This window comes from Sorghum bicolor, chromosome 9, assembly GCF_000003195.3.
Source record: "Sorghum bicolor cultivar BTx623 chromosome 9, Sorghum_bicolor_NCBIv3, whole genome shotgun sequence".
NCBI classification, from domain to species: domain Eukaryota; kingdom Viridiplantae; phylum Streptophyta; class Magnoliopsida; order Poales; family Poaceae; genus Sorghum; species Sorghum bicolor.
The window spans coordinates 8,819,661-8,834,547 of record NC_012878.2 but is presented as its reverse complement, the minus strand read 5'-3'; the positions used below and the strand labels follow the sequence as shown (position 1 = coordinate 8,834,547).

General features: G+C 37.9%; 1 long non-coding RNA gene across 12 annotated transcripts; it reads left to right on the top strand.

Moving 5' to 3' along the window:
* Positions 6,076-14,565, top strand: LOC110430154. Of its 12 annotated transcripts, none has more exons than XR_002447447.1 (10): positions 6,076-6,457; positions 6,756-6,860; positions 7,431-7,508; positions 7,585-7,655; positions 7,742-8,094; positions 8,170-9,837; positions 10,954-11,018; positions 11,310-11,401; positions 12,415-12,506; positions 14,239-14,565. It is a non-coding gene; the product is annotated as an uncharacterized LOC110430154 (long non-coding RNA). The 12 variants fall into 12 exon arrangements; XR_002447446.1 differs by adding an exon at positions 11,897-12,035 and having other exon boundaries at positions 6,079-6,457; positions 8,170-11,018; XR_002447444.1 differs by adding an exon at positions 11,854-12,035 and having other exon boundaries at positions 6,079-6,457; positions 8,170-11,018.

Genomic DNA, 14,887 nt, shown 5'->3' with positions numbered 1-14,887 from the left:
AATATGGGTGTGACAATATGTCCATTAGCTTATTTTTCTGGTGTCTCTAAATTTAGAAATTTTTAACTTCTCATATAAGATGCACGTTGAGTATAATAACCGTGCTATCTCCCAGTCTCATCGTAATTATGATTGCATTGACCTGCTACGTGCTACCTGCTCCTCCCTATCGGGTAGGTATACTGATGTGAAAGTTTTTAGATTTTAACAACGTAGCATTTTTGTTTATATTTAGTAATTATTATCAATCATAAATTAATTATTTTTAAAAAATTCGTCTTATAAATTATAAACAAACTGTATAATTAGTTAATTTTTATTTATATTTAATGTTTCAAGATTCGATATAACGAGAAATTAAAAAAAGATTTTGGATGAACTAAACAAGGCTTAACATGGTCTATACTACCACTGTTTTGACATGCATGACCTGTACTACTGAATATAGTAGCATTCAGTCGTACATGAACACGGTCACACGGAGGAGTTCATAATTTCACGCTAATGGCATGTTTGGTTCTTACGCTAAATTTTAGCTTAATTTTAGCTGTTTTTAGATGATTAGTGCAATTAAATTTTTTTACCTCTTTTTAGTTAATGTGTTTAAAAATTTAGACTCTGTTTAGATTTGAATTTTTTTGGTTAAAATGGTAAAATTTTTTGTGGTCAGAACTTTAGCTTAGCGGACGCACGCGAAAAATTTTAGGTGTTTAGACCTTGTTTAGTTTGAGAAAAATTTTGGATTTCGCTACTGTAGCACTTTCATTTGTTTGTGGCAAATATTATCCAATCATAGACTAACTAGGATCAAAAGATTCGTCTCGCGATTTACAGGTAAACTGCGGAATTAGTTTTTGTTTTTGTCTATATTTAATGCTTCATGCATGTGCTGCAAGATTTGATGTGAAGGGGAATCTTGAAAAATTTTGGGAACTAAACAAGGCCTTAGTTTGGTAAATTTTTTTCTGATACAACTTGGGCTGCATACAGTTGCAGTTGTCATTGGTGGGCTTCTATGGAAGTACGTGCATAGTAGCAAGCTGTGTAGCCTAAGGCCGGTTGGATGTCACATCGGATATGTCGGAAGGATGTCGGGAGGGGTTTTTCAGAAACTAATAAAAAAACAAATTACGTAGTTCGTCAAGAAACTGCAAGACAAATTTATTAAGCATAATTAATCTGCCATTAGCATATTTAGGTTACTGTAGCACTTAAGGCTAATCATGGAGTAACTAGGCTTAAAAGATTCGTCTCGCGATTCTCAACTAAACTGTGTAATTAGTTTATTTTTTATCTAAATTTAATGTTCCATGCATGTGTCTAAAGATTCGATGAGATGGATGAAAAATTTTTAGGTGGGAAACTAAACAGGGCCTAAAATTTTTATCTCAAAATTTTTTTTTAGCTCCGTTTAGTTCCCGGTCCCCAATTTAAAAAAAAAATTACTCTTTGGAAAAAAAACTCAAAGCTAGCCGAACCTTATTTCATTCTACGCGGCAGTCTCGAGACGACACGTAGAGCCCGTTCGCTCAACGCTCTACCGACACTGGCCTTTATATTTCCACCGAACTCCTGCATTCAAACCACTGGCAGAGCCCGGGCAGCCGTCCACCAACCTGGCGGGGCCTGTACGTCATAGGCAGCACTGAGGGCCTGTTTAGATTGGAAATGAGAATTTTTTAGATGTCACATCGGATGTGTCGGAAGGATGTCGGGAGAGGGTTTTAGAAATTAATAAAAAACAAATTACATAGCTCGTCAGGAAACTGCAAGACAAATCTATTAAGTATAATTAATCTATCATTAGCACATGTGGGTTACTGTAGCACTTAAGGCTAATCATGAGGTAACTAGGCTTAAAAGATTCGTCTCGTGATTTTCAACCAAACTGTGTAATTAGTTTATTTTTTTATGTACATTTAATGTTCTATGCATATATTCAAAGATTCGATGGGATGGATGAAAAATTTTTGGGTGGAGAACTAAACAGGCCCTGAGCGGCTGGCGTCCGTGTTTGGTGGACTTCAGATGAGATGACACACACATACACACAAAAAATGACGTTGCATGAATTTTAGAGTATGGACTTGTGATGCGAAAATCTTTTGGTTTTCGCTACTGTAGCGTTTTCGTTTGTTTATGATAAATATTGTCCAATCATAGATTAATTAGGATCAAAAAATTCGTCTCGCGATTTACAGGCAAACTGTGTAATTAATTTTTATTTTTGTCTATATTTAATATTTTATGCATATACCGCAAGATTCAATGTGACGGGGAATCTTGAAAACTTTTTGGTTTTAGGGTGAACTAAACAAGGCCTATATGTGTTCATGTCCTCATAATTGGTTTTGCCGTTTTGGCACATTTTAGGAATTGTTTGAAATTAATGCTGTTTTTTAAGTACATATATGTCCAGACTAGTAAGGCTTTATTTAGTTCACCTAAAAATCTAAAAACCTTTTAAGATTTCTCGTAAATATCAAATTTTACAGCACATGCATAAAGCATTAAATATAGATAAAAAATAATTAATTGCACAATTTATCTGTAATTTACGAGCTGAATCTTTTGAGGCTACTTAGTCTATAATTGAACAATAATTACCAAATACAAACAAAAGTGCTACGGTGTCAAAATTCAAAAAAAATTTCGGATCTAAGGCCTTGTTTAGTTGGTGAAAAAATTTGAGTTTGACTACTGTAACACTTTCGTTTGTTTTTTTATCTATTATCCAACTATGGACTAACTAGACTCAATATTTGTCTCGCAAATTACAGATAAATTGTGCAATTATTTATATTTTTATCTATATTTAATGTTTTATATATGTGTTGAAAGTTTTGATGTGACACGAAATCTTAAAAAAAAAATTAAAACTAAACAAAATTCGCTCGGACGCGGATCCTCTGTTCGACTAGTCTGGAATTCCTGCTACAAAATCTTATTCACAACTGTTTTTTAAAGATATTTCGGAGATCACGACATCTACTCTTACCCTTGTTTAGTTCTAAAAAATTTTGCAAATTTTTTCAGATTTCCCGTCATATCGAATCTTTAGACGTATGCATGGAGTATTAAATATAGACGAAAATAAAAAATAATTGCACAGTTTTGTCGGAATTGATGAGACGAATCTTTTGAGCCTAGTTAGTCTATGATTGGACAATATTTGTCAAATACAAACGAAAATGCTACAGCGTCGATTTCCCAAAAATTTTCGGAAATAAACAAGGCCTATTCTTCAACACTATTTACTGCTTCCTCCTGCGGCCACATCATCACCAATTGGTATCCATTGGATTACACATCTACGACGCATTGCCCATAGGCCTCCTCCCACGTAAGCATCTCCAAATGCTTTGGCAAATTGACTTGGCATTTGTTGTTATTTGCAAACTCCCATAACAAAATGCAAAGGATAAAAATAGGTCATCTCCAAAGGAATTGGCATTTGGACTTGGCAAATGATAAAAATAGAAGGTCTCCAGGCGCGCGCGCTTTCCTCGCGCGTGACTTTGCTCGCGCGATTGGGTTTGCAAAGCCATCCACAACTTGGCATTTTTGCCAAGTTTGCTCCCTCATTTGCCAAATTGCAAACTCCAAATGCAAAACCGTTGGATACCTCTTTTGGAGCTTTTTGGCAAATTACTCAAATGCAAACCTCAAATGCAAAACCCTTGGAGATGCTCTAACCACAAAGCAACGCATGGGGTCAACAGGTTGGGAAAAAAAGAAAAATGAAGCTTTTTTTCATAGCTCTGACCTCGCTTCATCTTCGAGTCTTCCTCCGCCTCTCCTAACGTCGATACCTTCGCTACGGTGTCCTCAACACCTCACGCACCCTAACATCAGCGCTGGCTCTCCACCCTCCACAACATCGCCCCTCCTCATCATCGGGCCTTCCTCTAATCCGATGTTGCGCGCAAGTCTAATCTCTCCATTATGACACCTCCAATCTTTCATCACGTCCTCACCCTAATTCAATGTGTCAGCCCTATGCCACCGAGGGGAAAAAAGCCACGGCCAAGGGCGCCCACCGCTGCTGCCTAACGCACGTCTTGCACCGTAGCTCCATGCCTGCCGGCACAGCTCGCTCCACCTCTGATATCGCGAGACGCCAAGTTGCACTCACGCCAGGGAGGACGTAGCCCTTTGCCGAAGGCCTCAGACGGCTAGGGTTTCGCCGCCGCCGTCAACCTGTATTCATATCTTAAAGAATTCATCTTTTCCTCCCATGTACGAGGCACAAATTTATGTTGTACATGGAACAAAACCAATAATGCCAACTGGGTCTGCCTAACCAGCGCAACTGCACGGGGTCACCGGCTAGTTATAGTAAAACTGCATGCAAATAACTAATGAACTCTTTAGACAATTAAAAACATAAGGTGCAATAATAAGCTTTATTCCATGATTGCTCCATTCAGTTGTTAAATTTTGTTGACATTTGGTTTATGCTGATTTGTTATGAGAGAAAAACATTGTTCGTTCGATAAAAAGTACGGATGAAACAGTGCTAAAGAATAGATTCATCTTAGATTCTACCAAGTAGTCAAGGAGGTGTTTGGTTGGAGTTGTTAAAGTTTAACAAATACTTTAGCATTTTTATTTTATTTGGTAATTAGAGTCCAATCATGGATTAAATAGGCTCAACAAATTCGTCTTGCAAATTATTCTCTAGTTGTGTTTTTAGTTATGTTTTTTGTTTCATCAATAGTCTATATTTAGAACTTCATGCATGTGTCTAAATATTTGATATGATGGACGGTAAATTTTACTGCACTTAACAAAAAAGCCCTAAGACTAGTGATGTGGATATGATATGGCAAACATCTCATCATAAAATCTGAGGTGGCAAGAGTTGTGACGAATTTTATTTTTATCTCACTTATGGTTGGCACATGTAGCTCGCACTTGTAGGCTTATTTCTGAGCCAAGGTTCCCACTTGACGTTAGGCTGCACGCACCCATTTGGAGGCCCAGATTAGTGCAGACCAAACTAATTTCGAAGCCCAGCTTAGCGGGCCGAAAATAATTTGTGGCCATGTGCTTTCATGTGGACTATTTTACAATGATAGTATTTCTGGCCTATCTATGGGCCAAGTCCATTTCCTAAAAGGAACGTTAGCCCAAGCAAGACAAATATAGAAAGTTAAAAAATATTTAGCTGCTTATCCAAATAATTGACAGATTCATAATGCTACAGAATGTTATTTATAGATCCACCAAAATCGACAACAGCCACAAGATCATCGAAGTCACAACAGACCACAATGCATCTCCTGTTGACCACAAGCTCTTGAAGCCTCAACAATATCTCTGCACCTAAAAAGAATGAACCACTTTTGTCCACCGAACTTTTGTCGTGTGCCCCTGCAAGTAGTCACTGGCACCGACAGTTAGGCCCCGCTCCACCATCGTCCTACCCCATCCTCAAATAAGTAAATTGACAATATAGTTTTCAAATCTAACTCTAGTGGTCTAAGGAGATGGTGTTCTTGCTCGGCAAACCCACTATATTTTAGTTGTCTCATCAAAGTTGACCCCAACCCCCAAATGCTACTATTGGGGGTTATTAGCCCATAGACAATTTTTTTTTTGAGGAAACGACAGGAAAGCCTCCTACCATTTTTTTTCATTCTTCTATGTAAATATGTGCAAAGGTATAAAGAAGGATTATACAAATTACAAGGCTTGCAAAGCCCAAACCACAGAAACAAACAATATTACAAAATCCCTTTTTGTTAACGGTTCGTTTTTGTAACCTAATTCAGGGCCTCGTTAGCCCAAGAAGGGCTTCAAGAGTGGTCTTAGAGTAGATTGCTAAAGAGGAAGAGATGTGGGACCGAATGATGAGAATGCTTGAATAATGCCAAGCCCATATGTAGGTCAGAAAGGTACTTTGAATCAATGTGGGGAGATGCATCAAGCTTCCATCATTTTTATTTTACTCTTATTAAGACAGCTAACATCGGCAGTAGAACGGCGCTGTCCACGTGTCTTGTACGGCTTTGAGACCGACGAAGGCAGAAAAAAAAACAGCGGTCTATACAACGACTTCCAGTTCCAGTTCTCCTTCGAGATCCTTTCAATAAAAAAAAAAACCGGTAAAAAAACGCCTCCATCTTATCTCTTCCCCGTGTTCCTCCCCGAGGTCACCGTGATGCCGCCGCCGCTCGCGCCTCCACTTCCTCTTCTTCTACTCTCTCCTTCCTCTCTCCATCCCGACGCTCTCTCTCGCTGTCTCTCCCGACGGCCGCAGGGCGAGGGTGCCCACGACGCCGTATCGGCTAGGGCAGGCCCCTGCGACTGCGCGCGGACCATGCCCCCGGCACGGCGCCGGCCGGCGAGCGTGCCCCCGTCGCCCGGCATGGAGGATGCCGGCGCAGGCCGGTCCAGTCGTGGTGGCTCACGCACGACCGACCAGCGAGGACTCCGGCGCGACTAGCCCGAGGTGAAGGCGTCCTCTCTCCCTTGCTCCTCTCCTTCGCTAACCAGCGCCGAGGTCAATCGTCAGTTTATGCTTATGCAATGTGATGGCCTCATGGGCTCAAGGCATGCACATGAGTTTCTTCGTGGTGAATCGATCGACCCTACTATACAAAAATATCCCATTTCATCAGCCAAGAGCACGTGTTGGCAAAGAAATCTATTGATTGCTTGAACTCTGTGTTGGAAAAATCGATCTGCTACTCCTGTCTGTAAATTATAACAGGGAATGTATTTAAGTGCTCTTATTATTGCTTTTTCAGGATTTTTATTAAAAACGCAATGGCCAGAGCTTTGCCTTTTAATAATTGAGAAAAGTGTATCCTCTCAGGATCCTGAGAGCCTTCTTGAATCAGCCTTCCCTTGTGGTAAGTAGGAGTATTTATTTAGTTTATGTAAATCACCTGATTCTGGTTTAGTAATTTGCAATTGTTTGACTTGGAAAAAGTCTAGAGGTTGATTAGTTCTAGAATAAAGTGAACATTATCAAGAAAAATCAAGATGCCTTATAATTTGAAATGGTGAGGGTAATAAAAAAGATGATAAGTTCAGGATCTTGAGAGCCTTCTTTTGGTAAGCAGGGGTATTTGTTTAGTTTATTTAAATCACCTGATTCTGATTTGTTAACTTTAAGTAGTTTGACTTGGGAAAAGTCTAGAGGTTGATTTGTTTTAAAACAAAGTGACATATATCAAGAAGAATGAAAACGACTTATAGTTTGAAACAGTGAGAGTAATAAAAAAGATGATGATAAGTTGCAATTTATTTGTGTGCCTCACATGTCGCTGCCAAAATCTGAGGACAGAATAACTGAAGTGCAGGTTTATCTCGAGATCGATTAGGCTTTCTTGTTGTTTACAATATTCAGTACGTAGTATTTAATGATCATGCAGTGGCCACTGAGTTAAACATTATCTTAGGTTTGTTCATACGTGCAGTCTTCAACGTGGGGAAGCAACTTATATCTAATTAAGTGTTATGGGGGGCGTCCAACTAGCTAAATTACTAAAAAGACGGTATGCATATTAGTAGGCCACTTTTTAGTCAAACTATTGTTTCCCTTTATATATTTATAATAGTTTTTTTTTAAAGTGTTCACAGAGTTACTTATTGGCCGAGGAAGACATTAGTGGAGTCAAATCTGAAAAAGCAAAAGATCTGGGGTATCATATACCATTCTTAATGTAAACAATATGTGGTGTATTTCTTTTACTTCGTCATTTCTATACGTGTTTACCCTTATTTGCAGTGTCACATTCTCACCTCAAGATGGTTTATTTGGTTTCATCCCAAAATCAAAACCTGCAAAGGCTCCTGTAGACAAATATCAAAGCAACAACAATTCTGATAAACTTCAGCAATCACAGACAAATAACTCTCCAGCTAAAGTCGGAAAAACCATGTGCACTGCCACTCTTCTGATGATTCGATATTTGGATAGCTTGCCATGGAGTCATGCTCAACATAACCTATTACATAATTTGGTCATGATCATAGTTGCTTCGATCTTATTACCGAAGACATGATGATTGGTGCTATCTGAGACAACTCAGTACTCGAGCAAGGCAGTTTATTGCCTAACAGTGCCACTGTAATACCAAGGTATTTTGATTGAACATCTTTCTTTGACCCTTTGCTCCCTTTGATTTTGACCAATTTATTCTTTTTATTCCCAAGCTTTGTGTTGCGCGTGGGTCCTGTGTCGGCCCTAGCGGTCGCTGTCCCCGGCCACGGCGAGGCCGTAGCGGGCGTCGTCAATGCTCGCTGGCGCGGGTGCTCCCTCCCGCATGGCCTGGTCCAGGGTGCTCTGTTGTTCCTCACGTCGTCCTCTCCTCGGTTTGGTCACTCCCCCTTTCTCTCCCTTTTTACCTCTCCCTGCGGGATCTCCCTCCCCCAGCTCTCGCGGAGGCTCGCTTCCCTTCGCTATGGATGGCAATTTATATGCAGATAAATTGTTCGCCTAAGGTCCATGAAACCCTAGCTATCTGTCCTCATCTTCTCGGCATGGTTTATGAGGATAGAATCATATACATCTCTGGCAATCTCAGTTGCTCTTGCATGATTTTTCACAGGATGCGAGATTCGGAGGGGGTGAATCTTGGTTACTACTACAATTTTACTTGCCTTCTGTAGGGTGTGGTTTGCTCTGTTCTACTGGATCTTCAGAGCAGGAAATTATTGTGCCATACATCTGAGCATGTGACCATGTCATGGTATTTTTTCCTTGATTTCTTACGGTGCATCCCTTGTCATTTCTGGTCTTGTTTTGGATCTTAGTCACCTGCAATGATGTGTGCACTTTTGTCTTGTTGTTACATTTTAATTTGAGGGAATGGGCTGCTGTTGTGATGACTACATCATATATATATATATATATATATATATATATATATATATATATATATATATATATATATATATATATATATATATATATGATGTTTAGTGTTTGATGCAATGATCATGGCCTATCTTTGCATACTTTAAGTCTCTTCCTTCTAGCATAACTGAGGCAGTGCTCACGAGCTATGATGAATCTTCCTTTTACATCTCTGTACTATGTTCATAGCTGAGGCAATGATCATGAACAACGTTGATTCTATTTTTACCATCTTTTTGTACCTCTTCCATGGTAATTAAGGGAAATGATTATTTGGCCATTTCTATTTTCTTCATTTCTTCGTACTTATTCTATTTCGTGTACTTTCAAGGCACCAATGAGGGGTACTATCTGTTGATATTCAGTCAAAAGACTATGCTCTTCGAATTAGCTCTTAATTATGAAATATTAGCTTCTGATAACGTTGCATGCCATGATTTCGTCCATTCTCTGCTTTGATCATTGGCTTTTGTTTTCCACTCATAATTGTTTATGATCATCGTCTGTGATGTCAATAACCACGTAATTGTGCAGTCTGAACCTGTGTTTACTGCCTGTTAAGTGATAGATATATGCTTCTTGATTTCAGCTTGATTCTGAGCGCATGTCCTATTCCCAAAGATTACATTGTGAAACGCTTTGCTTGTTTGCGACCACTTTTGGGTTCTCCTTTTTATTTGACTTTTGAGTACAATTATGTGCGCTGCTAATCTTTGAACTCAAGTGAAATACATGCAATACTGAAAAAGAAATATAATAAAGGTCATTATTTTTTTGCTTTGGAAGTTGATCTGATCTTAAGTTTATTTCCAGTCTGGTCTAATAAAGAGTGGACTGGAATTGTGTAGGTTTGCTAAGGAAAAGGAAGAATATTGGTTGGCATCATATTAGAATAAGGTTTGATCTTAGGAGACGGTGATGTTTTCAGATCTAACAAATGCATGCGTCCACCGATATTTGTACAGGTTCCACTGAGCAATGCTTAAATCTAAGTAATTTCTTGTATTATATATGGTTGTTTCCTTGCCAATAGAGAATAAACAACATTTACCTTGCATGTTAGTTTCTATTGATCATGGTGTCAACTAAAATTGGCTAGATTTAAACAAGTTGTCCTCATCGCTCAATCTAACCCCTTTTATCTGTACATCAGTCATTAGTGAAGAATTCGTTACAAAAAAAACATCCTTAATTATTCTTTAGTTGTATCTCTTTAGTTTCAGGTTTTAGAATCACTTATTCACTAGGCAGGCCCAAAACAATATTTCCTGATACAGTTGGGTCATAATCCTTCGATGATAGTATAACACTGTGAATGCGGTATGTTGCTTTCAGCTACTTTCTTTATAAAGTTTATGTACCTGTTAACTCAGCTTATTATTATACTTGCGGCCCATATCTTAATTGAGTTATTGGCATTATTAAAAATTGGGGACGTCAAATGGTAATGCCTTCGAATTTGCCACCATAGCGCTTTCAGAAATTCTAGAAATCAGAGGTTGGTTTAAGAAAATATTTTGTTTAGTGGCTTGGTTCTATGGATGTTGCTATTCTTCACATTTTGTGATCTACATGTTCACCAATAATTTAAAATTCTATTTCTGTTGGTTGTCCTCTGAGATCTATAGAATAGGATGAAAGCAAATTCAATTGAGAAGGCTATTTCTGTATGTGTCGATCTTTGGAGGTTTTCTGTTACGAACTCAAAAGTCTCAAGCGTGTATTTATGGATGAATATCATGTCCACAGCACGATACTACTATAGACAATGGTCTACTTCTTTTTACATCTGATTCACATTTAGTAAGAAGGTGAGGCCTTCCTGATTTTGACAGCGATCGTGTAGAAATCAGCAGAATGCATGTGCCTACCTAGAGATCTTTCGTGTGAATAGAAATAGCTTCTTCATATTCATAGATGTATATAGTTATAATGGGAAAAACCATTAACTAGATGCTACAATTGTGTGAGGCTGTAGCCTACAAAGTTCCTACAAAGTTTTCACCATACCTCATTGTCCTTAGAGATGACATTTTTTTCCTATTTTCATGTGTGTGCCTGCTATATTCGGAACCCTGGAGGCTCACAAGTTTGAGATTAGATGGCCCACGGAAGTTCAGTGGATGGATAGGTGAACCTCCAAATGGTTGTTATTCTCAAACTGATTGCTCCTTTATGAATATTGTTTCTTTTTTACCTGACATAATGGTTCCATCAGCTCATTTTGGTACCATGTATTGCCAAGTAGTTGTGTTATTGCCTTGGACCCAACAAGTCCGCCTGTACGTCCTTGTTTGATTTGCATTACTTTATGTACTATATAGTTTACTTTTAGCCAATGTCATGATCATCTGCATACTTTTACTTTCATTACAGTCATTTTTGCTTCACTGTAGCCAAGCAGTTAATTTCATTGCCTGTGGTTTCCTCGTTGCAGGTTATACTGAACAGTTAAATATGATTCAGTGCTGACAATTCCTAGCTATCTATTGAGGATATGGGCATTGGAAATTTTGCAAATTACTGAATGTAAGTGGTCCTCAAGACTAGCTAAATGTCAACTAATAGTTGTCTAATCCATTGATTGTTTGCGTCTTTAAAATCTTCTTGGTATCAATCGAACTGTGTTTTGCATACCTATTGTAATCATCTAAAGTGAATGAAAAAAAGCCTCTCTATCCAGAGACTGATTTTACTATCATCTTAGGCTTTTTTTTACCATATTTGTTTTCACGTTCTTCACTTCATTTATTTTTAAAACCCATCATAGTTACTGCTGCCTGTTGAAAACTAGCTTTCCATCTGTTTGTATGTGACACACTTATTATTTTATATAAGCCTTATGACTTCAAACTACTAGCAGCTAGAGTTCTAGCATCAATCTTTGTGCTCTCAAGCTATAGTCACATCGTTGCATTGTGCTTACTCAGTGATTACTTAATACACGATTTTATTTGTGAATTCTTTGATGTGAAAATTAGGAAGCTGAAGTACAAACCTTATTATTTCCTTATGGTACTAAAGATGTGCAATAGAAAGAGCGAGAAAGGACCACTTTGAGGGCTTTATACCAGAGGTGTGGCCATCATCTTGTTCGTGGCAAATTGCTACAACAAATAGTTTTGTGACAATGTCAGCCTACATGGAGGGGTGTATAGAGAAGGTTTGGGATTACAATTCCCTGTTTTTTTGGACCTCTATTTTGAAGTAGAGTTATATTTTAAACCTCTAAGGGTTAATGACTAATGCAATTTACTAAACCTAGCTCCTTTTAAATACAAGCTCTAAGGCGCTTCTAGTTATTAACATGTCATCTTGAGCATCGTGAAGGGTGTGAAAGATGTTTCCACACTTGGTGTGAACTGCATGCTTTGTGCCTCTAATTTATTTCCTAATGGAATAATTTTGGATACATGGTTAATTGGCAAACCTCTTCTTCACAAGTGAATTTACTTTCAGTCAGTTTTATCATCCTCTGCATGCCCTTTTTTCCCTTACTTCGCTTCATCCTACCTTTCATTCCAAGTACTTACTCTATGCAGGCTATGCTCAACAACAAAACATGATTTAGTGTTGGCACTTTCTGGTTATATCTTGAGCCTATGGTCAGTACAAATTTTGTGAATTACTAAATGTAAGTGCTGCTCAAGACCACATAAATGTCAACTAATGCTTATCTAATCCACCGATTACTTTTGTCTTTGAGAATTTAATTTGTTGCCACCAATCCAAGTGTGCTTTGCATAGTCACCGTAACCATCTGTACTGAGTGAAAAAATGCCAGCCTCTCTAAACAGGCATGTGTTTATATTTTTTCTACTATTGTATAGTCGACCACTTATGAATTAGAGAATGTATGCCTAGGTCCACGGTGGTCCCATGTTCAAATTCCGATTTATAGATTATTTAGGCCAATATGTTTCATAGCACAGTGTCTGTTGTTGGCTCAAAGTAGGTGGAGGCTCAAAAAGAGCTTTTCTACTTTGCAAAGCTGGCATGAGTTCACATTTTCCCATTGTCCTAGTAATTGATTCTTTTCATCTTTAGCCTTACTTTGTCATATGGAAATAATTATTGCAATAGTTCATACTTCATTGACATAAACATATACTCTTGCACAAGCTTAAATTATATCCACATGAAAATAGTAAAACATGAGTCCAATCCAACCAAAAGATTTCTTAAAAAACAAATATATGTATAGGTTTTAGAAATTTCAATGGTAACTGCCCATGGTTGATCAAGGTAAAAACTTTTGGCAGTGGCTAGGGCACTAAGGTAATAAATATGCTAATTAGGAAAAAAACAGGGGCAAGAACATAAGACCAACTTAAGCTTTCTGGATTCAAATCCAAGCTTTCAAGATATTGCACATGGGCATTTCTTATCAACATCTAGAGCCAATTGCAAGAAATACAAGTTTCTTATCTGCTATCATTCAACATGCTAAGGTTTTCATTTTGCTAATGCTATTGCAAGTTCAGCTCCATCCCAAAATACCTGACCCATGATGTCAGATCAGCTAAAGTGCTTCTATTTTGCTAGTCAGCAGGAAATCCCAATATATAGTATATCTGACTGCTTACTGTTTCCATATTTGAATATGACAACTCCAACCATCTGAATAAAAGAAACTATTTATGGCTCAGGAGAGGAAATTTTCTGGATTTTTTTTAAAAAAAGTCGTAGACATCACATGGTCATGCAGGCAACAGAGAACTCTGTTCATCAACTAAAAATAATACAGTATGCAAGATATCTTTTTTTCCTAGTCAAGAATCATACCTGACCAACCTATTGTATTGTACAGGTGCAAGCATGTCAAATTCTCGGCTTATATTTAGGCCTTGTTTACTTCCCAGAAAATTTTACAAAATTTTTCACATTCCCCGTCACATCGAATCTTTAGACGCATACATGGAGTATTAAATATAGACGAAAATAAAAACTAATTGCACAGTTTGGTCGAAATTGACGAGACGAATCTTTTGAGCCTAGTTAGTCCATAATTGGACAATATTTGTCAAATACAAACGAAAATGCTACAGTGTCCATTTCCCAAAAAATTTCGAAACTAAACAAGGCCTTATAACATGAGTTCTCTAGCTAACTGTTGTTCTTTTTGTCTGTTAATCATTTTTTTTTTCAAAACCATGCCAGCTGGTGAAGACAACTTCTATAATGTTTTTCGCTGATCTATAAACAACTTAACTCACTGTACAGCTTCCAACTGATCTGTAAACTGAATGAAAAATCATTTAATTGTCTACAGTTCAGTTCCCAAATCACCACAGTTTCTTTCAAGTTCTGACAAGCATTCTTTTTTTGTTCATCTATGTGCTGAAAACATTTCCATGCTACCCTAGGTGGGTCCTTATGATAAGTATTACTTCCTGACCACAATAGCCTCATGGAAGTACTTAGAGGTTACAGCTCAGGCACCAAAAAAGGAAGGCTCTGCTAGCATCATATGTTTGACTATGTACTTTTACATTTTTATACAGATGTTAAAAGATTTTTAACACAGATAAGGTTTTCATGGTGTAAAACCTCCATTGTACAGTTGCCTAGCTATAGTAGGTACCACACAATTAGTTGTTAAACATTATACCAATGTAATTTATCATCCTGTAATAAATGTGTGTGTCGCTAATCAAATTCGAATTCCACTCTTTCATCCCAAATTTGTATTACCAATTGTATCATACTATCTATCATTATCACCCAGCATCTTTAGGCCAAATTAGGGCGACGCGCGCAAAGGCGCGCGCAACGTACTAGTAACTATGAAGTGCAAAGGAGGCAGACGGCCGAATACCACTTTATTTGGCTCGTGCCTGCACGTGTTCCTAGGGTCGTGTATCTAGTGAAGTGCAAGATTTCTAGGGTTTCTATAGTTAGTAAGAGAATCATTATGATGCCCATGTGACTATGAAATTCCCATTGTAACTCTAAATATTCTAGGTTGTAGGTTTAGGCATCATGTAATTATGAGATTGACCTTGGCATGTACAA